We start from the raw sequence: 12,557 nt of genomic DNA, 5'->3' as shown, positions 1-12,557 counted from the left end.
TGAACCTTGAAGATCATTTTCATTTCAGGTCAATGAAATACACCAGCTATTAATTTTTGAAGTCACCAGAGGCCAAAAGGTCAACAGAGAACAAAAGATCAATCTCTGCTAAATTTCTAAAATCCTCAATTTTAATCCCATTATCTTAAAAAATTGAAGAACATTTGCATATCAGGTCACTGAATTCAAACACCTATAACTTTAGAAGTCACCATACGCCAAAAGGTCAACATAGACCAAACGGTCAATCTGTGCTAAATTTCGAAATCCTCAATTTTATTACCATAATATTAAACATTGAAGAGCATTCGCATATCAGGTCAATGAATTCAAACACCTGTATATTTTGAGCTAAACAAAGGCCAAAATGTCATCACACGCCAAAAGGCCAATTTGGGCCAAATTTTCTAAAATCCTCAATTATCTTCCGACTGACATGAAATTTGAAAATGATTTACGCACCATGTCACTGATTTCAACCACCTATAACTTTTGAGGTCACCATAGGCCAAAATGTCTACATCGACCAAATGGACAATCTCTGCTAAATTTTTAAATCCTCAATTTTCATCCGATCGACTTGAAATTTGAAGAGCATTTGTATTTCAGGTCAATGGAATACACTACCTGTTAGTTTTTGAAGAAGGCAGAGGCCAAATGGTCAATCTCTGCTAAGTTTCTAAAATCCTCAATTTTAATCTCATAATCTTAAAAATTGAAGAGCATTCGCATATCAGGTCACTGAATTCAAACACCTGTTTATTTTGAGCTCAGAAAATGCCAAAATGTCAAAAGGCCAATTTGGACCAAATTTTTCGAAATCCTCAATTTTCATCGTATCATGTTGATTCAAATTAATTTATCTTTTTTGTGGGAGAAATTGGAGATAAAATGCAGGTGTAAAATGGAATTGCGATGGCTGGGAATCGAACCCAGGTCAACTGCTTGGAAAGCAGCAATGCTCACCACTATACCACCATCGCTGTGTGGGTGTCCATGTTTTCTAAGTATTGTAAGACCATCTTCATAAAATGAATCAACTTGTCACGCATCCTTTCATCATCAAATCCGAACGACCATTTCGTGGGAATAAAATATATTTGCATTCATAACCTTCACCTTCCGAGATCTTCCAAATTCAAACTCTCCCTGGCCATTGTAAGGTTGCCCAGAACCAAGCGGTGATTCAAGAAGGAAGAAGTGGAAGAAAACGAAGAAGAAAAATGACAACAGAAGTCGAGCCTCTCCTTTTTGAAAGTTCATGTGCCGATTGACCTGAACCTTGAAGATCATTTTCATTTCAGGTCAATGAAATACACCAACTATTAATTTTTGAAGTCGCCAGAGGCCAAAAGGTCAGGTCAGGTCAGGTATGGGAGCATGTGCCAGAACAGCACGTCGCTGCGTCCACTTTCCGCCGGTACTCCAGGGGCCTCCGGCTGGCCATCCCCCAGGCAGATGCCAGGCCCATCCCCATCTCCTTGAGATGATGGTCAACCTGTTGCAACCATGAGGCACGTGGTCGACCCACTGGCCTCCTCCACTCATGAGACTCCCTCGCTGAGAGAATCTGGTGAGCAGGATCAGAGTCAGGAAAACGAGCCACATGTCCATACCGCCGCAACTGACGCTCACGGACTATGTAGGTAACAAATCTCATCCGAGTCTCTCTCAGCAACCGCTCGTTGGACACAAAATCCGACCAGCGATAGCCAAGGATTCTCCGAAGACACCAGGTACCAAAGGAATTAAGTCTCCGTCTCAGATCCTTGGTCAGAGTCCAAGTCTCGCATCCATAAAGCAAGACTGGAAGTACCAAGGACCTGAAGACTCGGACTTTCGTCCTCCCGCACAGGTACCGGCAGTGCCACACCCCATGATCCAGTGAATCCATGACTCCCCAGGTCCGACCCAGACGTCTATTGACCTCTGACTTGCAGCCAGCAGAGACATGAATATCACTGCCAAGGTAAGTGAATCTCTCCACGACCTCAACATCCTCACCACAAACAGACACAGACAGGACAGCAGCATCCAAGATGTCACCGAAAGCCTGGATTTAGTTTTGACCCAAGAAACCCGTAATCCCAACGGCTCCGACTCCTCATTCAGCACCTCGAGGGCCCCCAAGAGGATGTCTAAAGTCTCCGCAAAGATGACTGCATCATCGGCAAAGTCAAGGTCCGAGATCTTGACATTCCCAAATGATGCACCACAACTTGATCTCTCCGACATCCTCCCTAGAATCCAGTCCATACAAGTGCTGAAAAGTGTGGGGGCAAGTACACATCCCTGATGAACTCCAGTAACAACTGGAAATAAGTCAGAGATGGTACCACCACACTTCACAGCAATCTCAGTACCAGAGTAGAGTTCAGACATCAGATCGATCAGTTTTGGTGGCACCCCACGAAGACCAAGAATCCTCCAGAGGACATCCCGATTCACTGAATCGAACGCTTTACAGAGATCAACATAGGCTGCAAGCAGCCCCTGCCGAAACTCTCGTCTGCGTTCGGTGAGGACACGAAGAGCAAGGATACGGTCAATCGTTGACCTCTTTGGTGTAAAGCCTGACTGCTCTGGACGCTGGTGCTCAAGCAGATGGTGGCGAACCCTATCATGAATTATCCGAGCAAAGACCTTGCCCGGCACTGAGAGCAGCGTCACCCCTCGGTAGTTGTTGCAGTCTTGGCGATCACCCGTCCCTTTCCAGAGAGGGACAACAAGGCTCCTCTTCCAGTCAGTTGGGATGATGCCTGTGTTCCAGGCAGAGCACAAAACTGCATGCAACGACACGAGTGCAGCATTTCCACCAGCCTTGAGAAGTTTGGCATGGATGCCACAGATCCCTGGAGCTTTGCCCCGTTTCAACTGGTTCACCGCAGCCAGTGTTTCCACAAGCGTAGGTGGACCACAGTTGATTCGAGGGTCAGCAACAGGGATTGTAACACCCTTGACGTCCAACTCGACAGCTGGGGGATCAGCCTGGTACAACCGTTCAAAGTAACCGGCCCAGCGGGCCTTCACTTCAGACTCCTCTGTCAATAGCCTACCACTCTCTGCTCGAACTGCAGTGCTCCGAGGGATGGGCTTGGATGAACGTAATGCGCGAATTCCCCTGTAAGCGGGACGAGAATCACCTGTCCACAGGTGATGCTCTACCCCCTCACAGATTCCTCGCACATAGGCCTCCTTGTCCACCCTCAGTGCACGTACAGTTTTACGCCTCAGCTCCCTGAACAGCTCAGCTCTGCCATTCAGCCTGGCCCTGCGACTCTGGTCAATGGTATCCAGTGTCCCTTGAGAGACAAAATTCTTCTTTGCCCTGCGGTGAGCTCCAAGGCATCCACCGGCAACATCAAGGACGGTGGTCTTAATGGCGCTCCACAACTCTTCAGGACCCCCCAAAGTACCCAGACCCCCCAAGTGTCCACTCAGCCTGTTCGCAAACTCCTCAGCTACTCTCTCATCTCTGAGCTTGGCAACATCCAGCCTCGGCTGGGATGGTACCATTCTCCAGGATTTAAGGTGCAGCTTTGGAGTTGCTACAACAAGCCTGTGGTCAGTATTGAGGAACTGAGCACTCCGGTAGACCCTGCAGTTCTGGATCATCCTCCAACGACCGTCAATGAGGACATGGTCAATCTCCTTTGCCACACCGCCAGCGTTGGAATACCAAGTCCAGCGATGAGCTTGTGGGCGCTGAAACCATGAACCAGCCACCCGAAGTCCATGACTTCTTGCAAAGTCAAGGAACTTAGTGCTATTCTGGTTCATAGTTCCTGACCCATGGGGACCAACACACACCTCATAACCGTCCCTATCAGTTCCAGTCGATGCATTGAAATCCTCCAAGACTAGAAGTGTATCTCGTCTGGGGCACTGATCAACCACAGACTCGAGTGTGGCGTAGAATGCATCCTTCACGGTGAGATCACTCGCCTCAGTCGGAGCATAAACAGAGACCAGGGAAATGACACCTAAGGAGTGACGAATCCTTAATCTCATAATACGCTTGTTGACCGGTGTTACCTCAATTATCATTGGGGTCAGCTTATTGGACACAGCTACAGCAACTCCTTGGGTATGTTAACCATCAGAGCGACCAGACCAATAGTAGGTGTAATCACCCACCATTATCTCGCCGCAATCCGGTCTCCGAACCTCAGAGAGAGCTGCAATCCCGATGTCCAAACGCTTGAGCTCAGATGATAACAGAGACAGGTGATCATCCTCTCTTAGGGATAGGACATTCCAGGCACCCACCCGAAGGGACTGCCTCAGGTTAACCCAAGGAGACCGCCGTCTGGTGGACGACACCTCAGCACCACTCCGACACACTCTCCCGCAATCTGACCCAGGGATGTTACCCCGTGGTTTCCCTCCTATCAAAGATTGGGGGTCCCGAAGGCTTTGCCCCAATCCCGTCATCCGGTGAGCTGCCCTGCGAAGGGAAGCTGCACAGGAGGTACTCCCACGGAGTGGGTTTTCAGATTTTTTTGCGTTTTTGCGTTTTGCGGAATGAAGGGTTTTACGGTGGCCGGAGTGCAAATCCTGCCACCAACCTCCAAATAAGAAGTGACCCAACTGCAGGAGGACGTCCGCAGACACAGTTGGGCACTAGATATGGATGGCCGTTGGCTCACAAGGAGCTCCTCCGCGCTTTGTCAACAAAAGGTCAACAGAGAACAAAAGGTCAATCTCTGCTGAATTTCTAAAATCGTCAATTTTAATCCCATTATCTTAAAAATTGAAGAACATTTGCATATCAGGTCACTGAATTCAAACAACTATAACTTTAGAGGTCACCGTACGCCAAAAGGTCAACATAGACCAAACGGTCAATCTGTGCTAAATTTCAAAATCCTCAATTTTAATACCATAATCTTAAAAATTGAAGAGCATTCGCATATCAGGTCAATGAATTCAAACACCTGTATATTTTGAGCTAAACAAAGGCCAAAATGTCATCACACTCCAAAAGGCCAATTTGGGCCAAATTTTCTAAAATCCTCAATTATCATCCGACTGACGTGAAATTTGAAAAGGATTTACGCACCATGTCACTGATTTCAACCACCTATAACTTTTGAGGTCACCTTAGGCCAAAATGTCAACATCGACCAAATGGACAATCTCTGCTAAATTTTTAAATCCTCAATTTTCATCCGATCGACTTGAAATTTGAAGAGCATTTGCATTTCAGGTCAATGGAATTCACGACCTTTTAGTTTTTGAAGTCGGGAGAGGCCGAAAAGTCAATCTCTGCTGAATTTCTAAAATCCTCAATTTTAATCTCATAATCTTAAAAATTGAAGAGCATTCGAATATCAGGTCACTGAATTCAAACACCTGTTTATTTTGAGCTCAGAAAATGCCAAAATGTCAAAATATGTCAAAAGGCCAATTTGGACCAAATTTTTCGAAATCCTCAATTTTCATCGGATCATGTTGATTCAAATTAATTTATCTTTTTTGTGGGAGAAATTGGAGATAAAATGCAGGTGTAAAATGGAATTGCGATGGCTGGGAATCGAACCAAGATCAACTACTTGGAAGGCAGCTATGCTCACCACTATACCACCATCGCTGTGTGGGTGTACATGTTTTCTAAATATTGTAAGACCATCTTCATAAAATGAATCAACTTGTCAAGCATCCTTTCATCATCAAATCCGAACGACCATTTCGTGGGAATAAAATATATTTCCATTCATAACCTTCTCCTTCCGAGATCTTCCAAATTCAAAATCTCCCTGGCCATTGTAAGGTTGCCGAGAACTAAGCGGTGATTCAAGAAGGAAGAAGTGGAAGAAAAAGAAGAAGAAAAATGACAACAGAAGTCGAGCCTCTCCTTTTTGAAAGTTCATGTGCCGATTGACCTGAACCTTGAAGATCATTTTCATTTCAGGTCAATGAAATACACCAACTATTAATTTTTGAAGTCGCCAGAGGCCAAAAGGTCAACAGAGAACAAAAGGTCAATCTCTGCTAAATTTCTAAAATCCTCAATTTTAATCCCATTATCTTAAAAATTGAAGAACATTTGCATATCAGGTCACTGAATTCAAACACCTATAACTTTAGAGGTCACCATACGCCAAAAGGTCAACATAGACCAAACGGTCAATCTGTGCTAAATTTCGAAATCCTCACTTTTAATACCATAATCTTAAACATTGAAGAGCATTCGCATATCAGGTCAATGAATTCAAACACCTGTATATTTTGAGCTAAACAAAGGCCAAAATGTCCTCACACGCCAAAAGGCCAATTTGGACCAAATTTTCTAAAATCCTCAATTATCATCCGACTGACATGAAATTTGAAAAGGATTTACGCACCATGTCACTGCTTTCAACCACCTATAACTTTTGAGGTCACCTTAGGCCAAAATGTCAACATCGACCAAATGGACAATCTCTGCTAAATTTTTAAATCCTCAATTTTCATCCGATCGACTTGAAATTTGAAGAGCATTTGTATTTCAGGTCAATGGAATACACTACCTGTTAGTTTTTGAAGATGGCAGAGGCCAAATGGTCAATCTCTGCTAAGTTTCTAAAATCCTCAATTTTAATCACATAATCTTAAAAATTGATCAGCATTTGCATATCAGGTCACTGAATTCAACCACCTATAACTTTTGAGGTCACTATAGGCCAAAATGTCAACATAGACGAAACGGTCAATCTCTGCTAAATTTTTTAATCCTAAATTTTCATCCGATCGACTTGAAATTTGAAGAGCATTTGCATTTCAGGTCAATGGAATTCACCACCTTTTAGTTTTTGAAGTCGGGAGAGGCCAAAAAGTCAATCTCTGCTAAATTTCTAAAATCCTCAATTTTAATCTCATAATATTAAAAATTGAAGAGCATTCACATATCAGGTCACTGAATTCAAACACCTGTTTATTTTGAGCTCAGCAAATGCCAAAATGTCAAAATATGTCAAAAGGCCAATTTGGACCAAATTTTTCAAAATCCTCAATTTTCATCGGATCATGTTGATTCAAATTAATTTATCTTTTTTGCGGGAGTAATCGGAGATAAAATGCAGGTGTAAAATGGAATTGCGATGGCTGGGAATCGAACCCAGGTCAACTGCTTGGAAGGCAGCTATGCTCCCACTATACCACAATCGCTGTGTGGGTGTACATGTTTTCTAAGTATTGTAACACCATCTTCATAAAATGAATCAACTTGTCACGCATCCTTTCATCATCAAATCCGAACGACCATTTCGTGGGAATAAAATATATTTGCATTCATAACCTTCACCTTCCGAGATCTTCCAAATTCAAACTCTCCCTGGCCATTGTAAGGTTGCCGAGAACTAAGCGGTGATTCAAGAAGGAAGAAGTGGAAGAAAAAGAAGAAGAAAAATGACAACAGAAGTCGAGCCTCTCCTTTTTGAAAGTTCATGTGCCGATTGACCTGAACCTTGAAGATCATTTTCATTTCAGGTCAATGAAATACACCAACTATTAATTTTTGAAGTCGCCAGAGGCCAAAAGGTCAACAGAGAACAAAAGGTCAATCTCTGCTAAATTTCTAAAATCCTCAATTTTAATCCCATTATCTTAAAAATTGAAGAACATTTGCATATCAGGTCACTGAATTCAAACACCTATAACTTTAGAGGTCACCATACGCCAAAAGGTCAACATAGACCAAACGGTCAATCTGTGCTAAATTTCGAAATCCTCACTTTTAATACCATAATCTTAAACATTGAAGAGCATTCGCATATCAGGTCAATGAATTCAAACACCTGTATATTTTGAGCTAAACAAAGGCCAAAATGTCCTCACACGCCAAAAGGCCAATTTGGACCAAATTTTCTAAAATCCTCAATTATCATCCGACTGACATGAAATTTGAAAAGGATTTACGCACCATGTCACTGCTTTCAACCACCTATAACTTTTGAGGTCACCTTAGGCCAAAATGTCAACATCGACCAAATGGACAATCTCTGCTAAATTTTTAAATCCTCAATTTTCATCCGATCGACTTGAAATTTGAAGAGCATTTGTATTTCAGGTCAATGGAATACACTACCTGTTAGTTTTTGAAGATGGCAGAGGCCAAATGGTCAATCTCTGCTAAGTTTCTAAAATCCTCAATTTTAATCACATAATCTTAAAAATTGATCAGCATTTGCATATCAGGTCACTGAATTCAACCACCTATAACTTTTGAGGTCACTATAGGCCAAAATGTCAACATAGACGAAACGGTCAATCTCTGCTAAATTTTTTAATCCTAAATTTTCATCCGATCGACTTGAAATTTGAAGAGCATTTGCATTTCAGGTCAATGGAATTCACCACCTTTTAGTTTTTGAAGTCGGGAGAGGCCAAAAAGTCAATCTCTGCTAAATTTCTAAAATCCTCAATTTTAATCTCATAATATTAAAAATTGAAGAGCATTCACATATCAGGTCACTGAATTCAAACACCTGTTTATTTTGAGCTCAGCAAATGCCAAAATGTCAAAATATGTCAAAAGGCCAATTTGGACCAAATTTTTCAAAATCCTCAATTTTCATCGGATCATGTTGATTCAAATTAATTTATCTTTTTTGCGGGAGTAATCGGAGATAAAATGCAGGTGTAAAATGGAATTGCGATGGCTGGGAATCGAACCCAGGTCAACTGCTTGGAAGGCAGCTATGCTCCCACTATACCACAATCGCTGTGTGGGTGTACATGTTTTCTAAGTATTGTAACACCATCTTCATAAAATGAATCAACTTGTCACGCATCCTTTCATCATCAAATCCGAACGACCATTTCGTGGGAATAAAATATATTTGCATTCATAACCTTCACCTTCCGAGATCTTCCAAATTCAAACTCTCCCTGGCCATTGTAAGGTTGCCCAGAACCACGCGGTGATTCAAGAAGGAAGAAGTATAACAAAAAGAAGAAGAAAAATGACAACAGAAGTCGAACCTCTCCTTTTTGAAAGTTCATGTGTCGCTTGACCTGAACCTTGAAGATCATTGTCATTTCAGGTCAATGAAATACACCAGCTATTAATTTTTGAAGTCGCCAGAGGCCAAAAGGTCAACAGAGAACAAAAGATCAATCTCTGCTAAATTTCTAAAATCCTCAATTTTAATCCCATTATCTTAAAAAGTTGAAGAACATTTGCATATCAGGTCACTGAATTCAAACACCTATAACTTTAGAGGTCACCATACGCCAAAAGGTCAACATAGACCAAATGGTCAATCTGTGCTAAATTTCGAAATCCTCACTTTTAATACCATAATATTAAACATTGAAGAGCATTCGCATATCAGGTCAATGAATTCAAACACCTGTATATTTTGAGCTAAACAAAGGCCAAAATGTCATCACACGCCAAAAGGCCAATTTGGGCCAAATTTTCTAAAATCCTCAATTATCATCCGACTGACATGAAATTTGAAAAGGATTTACGCACCATGTCACTGATTTCAACCACCTATAACTTTTGAGTTCACCTTTGGCCAAAATGTCAACATCGACCAAATGGACAATCTCTGCTAAATTTTTAAATCCTCAATTTTCATCCGATCGACTTGAAATTTGAAGAGCATTTGTATTTCAGGTCAATGGAATACACTACCTGTTAGTTTTTGAAGATGGCAGAGGCCAAATGGTCAATCTCTGCTAAGTTTCTAAAATCCTCAATTTTAATCCCATAATCTTAAAAATTGATCAGCATTTGCATATCAGGTCACTGAATTCAACCACCTATAACTTTTGAGGTCACTATAGTCCAAAATGTCAACATAGACGAAAAGGTCAATCTCTGCTAAATTTTTAAATCCTAAATTTTCATCCGATCGACTTGAAATTTGAAGAGCATTTGCATTTCAGGTCAATGGAATTCACCACCTTTTAGTTTTTGAAGTCGGGAGAGGCCAAAAAGTCAATCTCTGCTAAATTTCTAAAATCCTCAATTTTAATCTCATAATATTAAAAATTGAAGAGCATTCGCATATCAGGTCACTGAATTCAAACACCTGTTTATTTTGAGATCAGCAAATGCCAAAATGTCAAAATATGTCAAAAGGCCAATTTGGACCAAATTTTTCAAAATCCTCAATTTTCATCGGATCATTTTGATTCAAATTAATTTATCTTTTTTGTGGGAGAAATCGGAGATAAAATGCAGGTGTAAAATGGAATTGCGATGGCTGGGAATCGAACCCAGGTCAACTGCTTGGAAGGCAGCTATGCTCACCACTATACCACCATCGCTGTGTGGGTGTCCATGTTTTCTAAGTATTGTAAGACCATCTTCATAAAACGAATCAACTTGTCACGCATCCTTTCATCATCAAATCCGAACGACCATTTCGTGGGAATAAAATATATTTGCATTCATAACCTTCACCTACCGAGATCTTCCAAATTCAAACTCTCCCTGGCCATTGTAAGGTTGCCCAGAACCACGCGGTGATTCAAGAAGGAAGAAGTAGAACAAAAAGAAGAAGAAAAATGACAACAGAAGTCGAACCTCTCCTTTTTGAAAGTTCATGTGCCGCTTGACCTGAACCTTGAAGATCATTTTCATTTCAGGTCAATGAAATACACCAGCTATTAATTTTTGAAGTCGCTAGAGGCCAAAAGGTCAACAGAGAACAAAAGATCAATCTCTGCTAAATTTCTAAAATCCTCAATTTTAATCCCATTATCTTAAAAAATTGAAGAACATTTGCATATCAGGTCACTGAATTCAAACACCTATAACTTTAGAAGTCACCATACGCCAAAAGGTCAACATAGACCAAACGGTCAATCTGTGCTAAATTTCGAAATCCTCAATTTTAATACCATAATATTAAACATTGAAGAGCATTCGCATATCAGGTCAATGAATTCAAACACCTGTATATTTTGAGCAAAACAAAGGCCAAAATGTCATCACACGCCAAAAGGCCAATTTGGGCCAAATTTTCTAAAATCCTCAATTATCATCCGACTGACATGAAATTTGAAAAGGATTTACGCACCATGTCACTGATTTCAACCACCTATAACTTTTGAGGTCACCATAGGCCAAAATGTCAACATCGACCAAATGTACAATCTGCGAAATTTTTAAATCCTCAATTTTCATCCGATCGACTTGAAATTTGAAGAGCATTTGTATTTCAGGTCAATGGAATACACTACCTATTAGTTTTTGAAGACGGCAGAGGCCAAATGGTCAATCTCTGCTAAGTTTCTAAAATCCTCAATTTTAATCCCATAATCTTAAGAATTGATCAGCATTTGCATATCACGTCACTGAATTCAACCACATATAACTTTTGAGGTCAATATAGGCCAAAATGTCAACATCGACCAAATGGACAATCTCTGCTAAATTTTTAAATCCTCAATTTTCATCCGATCGACTTGAAATTTGAAGAGCATTTGTATTTCAGGTCAATGGAATACACTACCTGTTAGTTTTTGAAGATGGCAGAGGCCAAATGGTCAATCTCTGCTAAGTTTCTAAAATCCTAAATTTTAATCCCATAATCTTAAAAATTGATCAGCATTTGCATATCAGGTCACTGAATTCAACCACCTATAACTTTTGAGGTCAGTATAGTCCAAAATGTCAACATAGACGAAACGGTCAATCTCTGCTAAATTTTTAAATCCTAAATTTTCATCCGATCGACTTGAAATTTGAAGAGCATTTGCATTTCAGGTCAATGGAATTCACCACCTTTTAGTTTTTGAAGTCGGGAGAGGCCAAAAAGTCAATCTCTGCTAAATTTCTAAAATCCTCAATTTTAATCTCATAATATTAAAAATTGAAGAGCATTCGCATACCAGGTCACTGAATTCAAACACCTGTTTATTTTGAGCTCAGCAAATGCCAAAATGTCAAAATATGTCAAAAGGCCAATTTGAACAAAATTTTTGAAAATCCTCAATTTTCATCGGATCATGTTGATTCAAATTAATTTATCTTTTTTCTGGGAGAAATTGGAGATAAAATGCAGGTGTAAAATGGAATTGCGATGGCTGGGAATCGAACCCAGGTCAACTGCTTGGAAGGCAGCTATGCTCACCACTATACCACCATCGCTGTGTGGGTGTATATGTTTTCTAAGTATTGTAAGACCATCTTCATAAAATGAATCAACTTGTCAAGCATCCTTTCATCATCAAATCCGAACGACCATTTCGTGGGAATAAAATATATTTGCATTCATAACCTTCACCTTCCGAGATCTTCCAAATTCAAACTCTCCCTGGCCATTGTAAGGTTGCCCAGAACCAAGCGGTGATTCAAGAAGGAAGAAGTGGAAGAAAAAGAAGAAGAAAAATGACAACAGAAGTCGAGCCTCTCCTTTTTGAAAGTTCATGTGCCGCTTGACCTGAACCTTGAAGATCATTTTCATTTCAGGTCAATGAAATACACCAGCTATTAATTTTTGAAGTCGCCAGAGGCCAAAAGGTCAACAGAGAACAAAAGGTCAATCTCTGCTGAATTTCTAAAATCTTCAATTTTAATCCCATTATCTTAAAAATTGAAGAACATTTGCATATCA

General features: G+C 40.7%; 3 non-coding genes across 3 annotated transcripts; all 3 read right to left on the bottom strand.

Annotated features, from left to right (window-relative positions):
* Positions 1-911: 911 nt before the first annotated feature.
* TRNAG-UCC (transfer RNA glycine (anticodon UCC)) lies at positions 912-983 on the bottom strand. Its single transcript has one exon. It is a non-coding gene; the product is annotated as a tRNA-Gly (tRNA).
* A 9,208-nt stretch (positions 984-10,191) lies between these two features.
* Positions 10,192-10,263, bottom strand: TRNAG-UCC (transfer RNA glycine (anticodon UCC)). The gene has a single exon. It is a non-coding gene; the product is annotated as a tRNA-Gly (tRNA).
* Positions 10,264-12,019: 1,756 nt separating this feature from the next.
* TRNAG-UCC (transfer RNA glycine (anticodon UCC)) lies at positions 12,020-12,091 on the bottom strand. Its single transcript has one exon. It is a non-coding gene; the product is annotated as a tRNA-Gly (tRNA).
* Between the last annotated feature and the right edge of the window lie 466 nt (positions 12,092-12,557).

Source organism: Eptatretus burgeri, chromosome 2 (genome assembly GCF_056783735.1).
Source record: "Eptatretus burgeri isolate ZD-2024b chromosome 2, Ebu_testis_v1, whole genome shotgun sequence".
NCBI lineage: Eukaryota > Metazoa > Chordata > Myxini > Myxiniformes > Myxinidae > Eptatretus > Eptatretus burgeri.
This window is presented reverse-complemented; position numbering and strand designations above follow the sequence as displayed.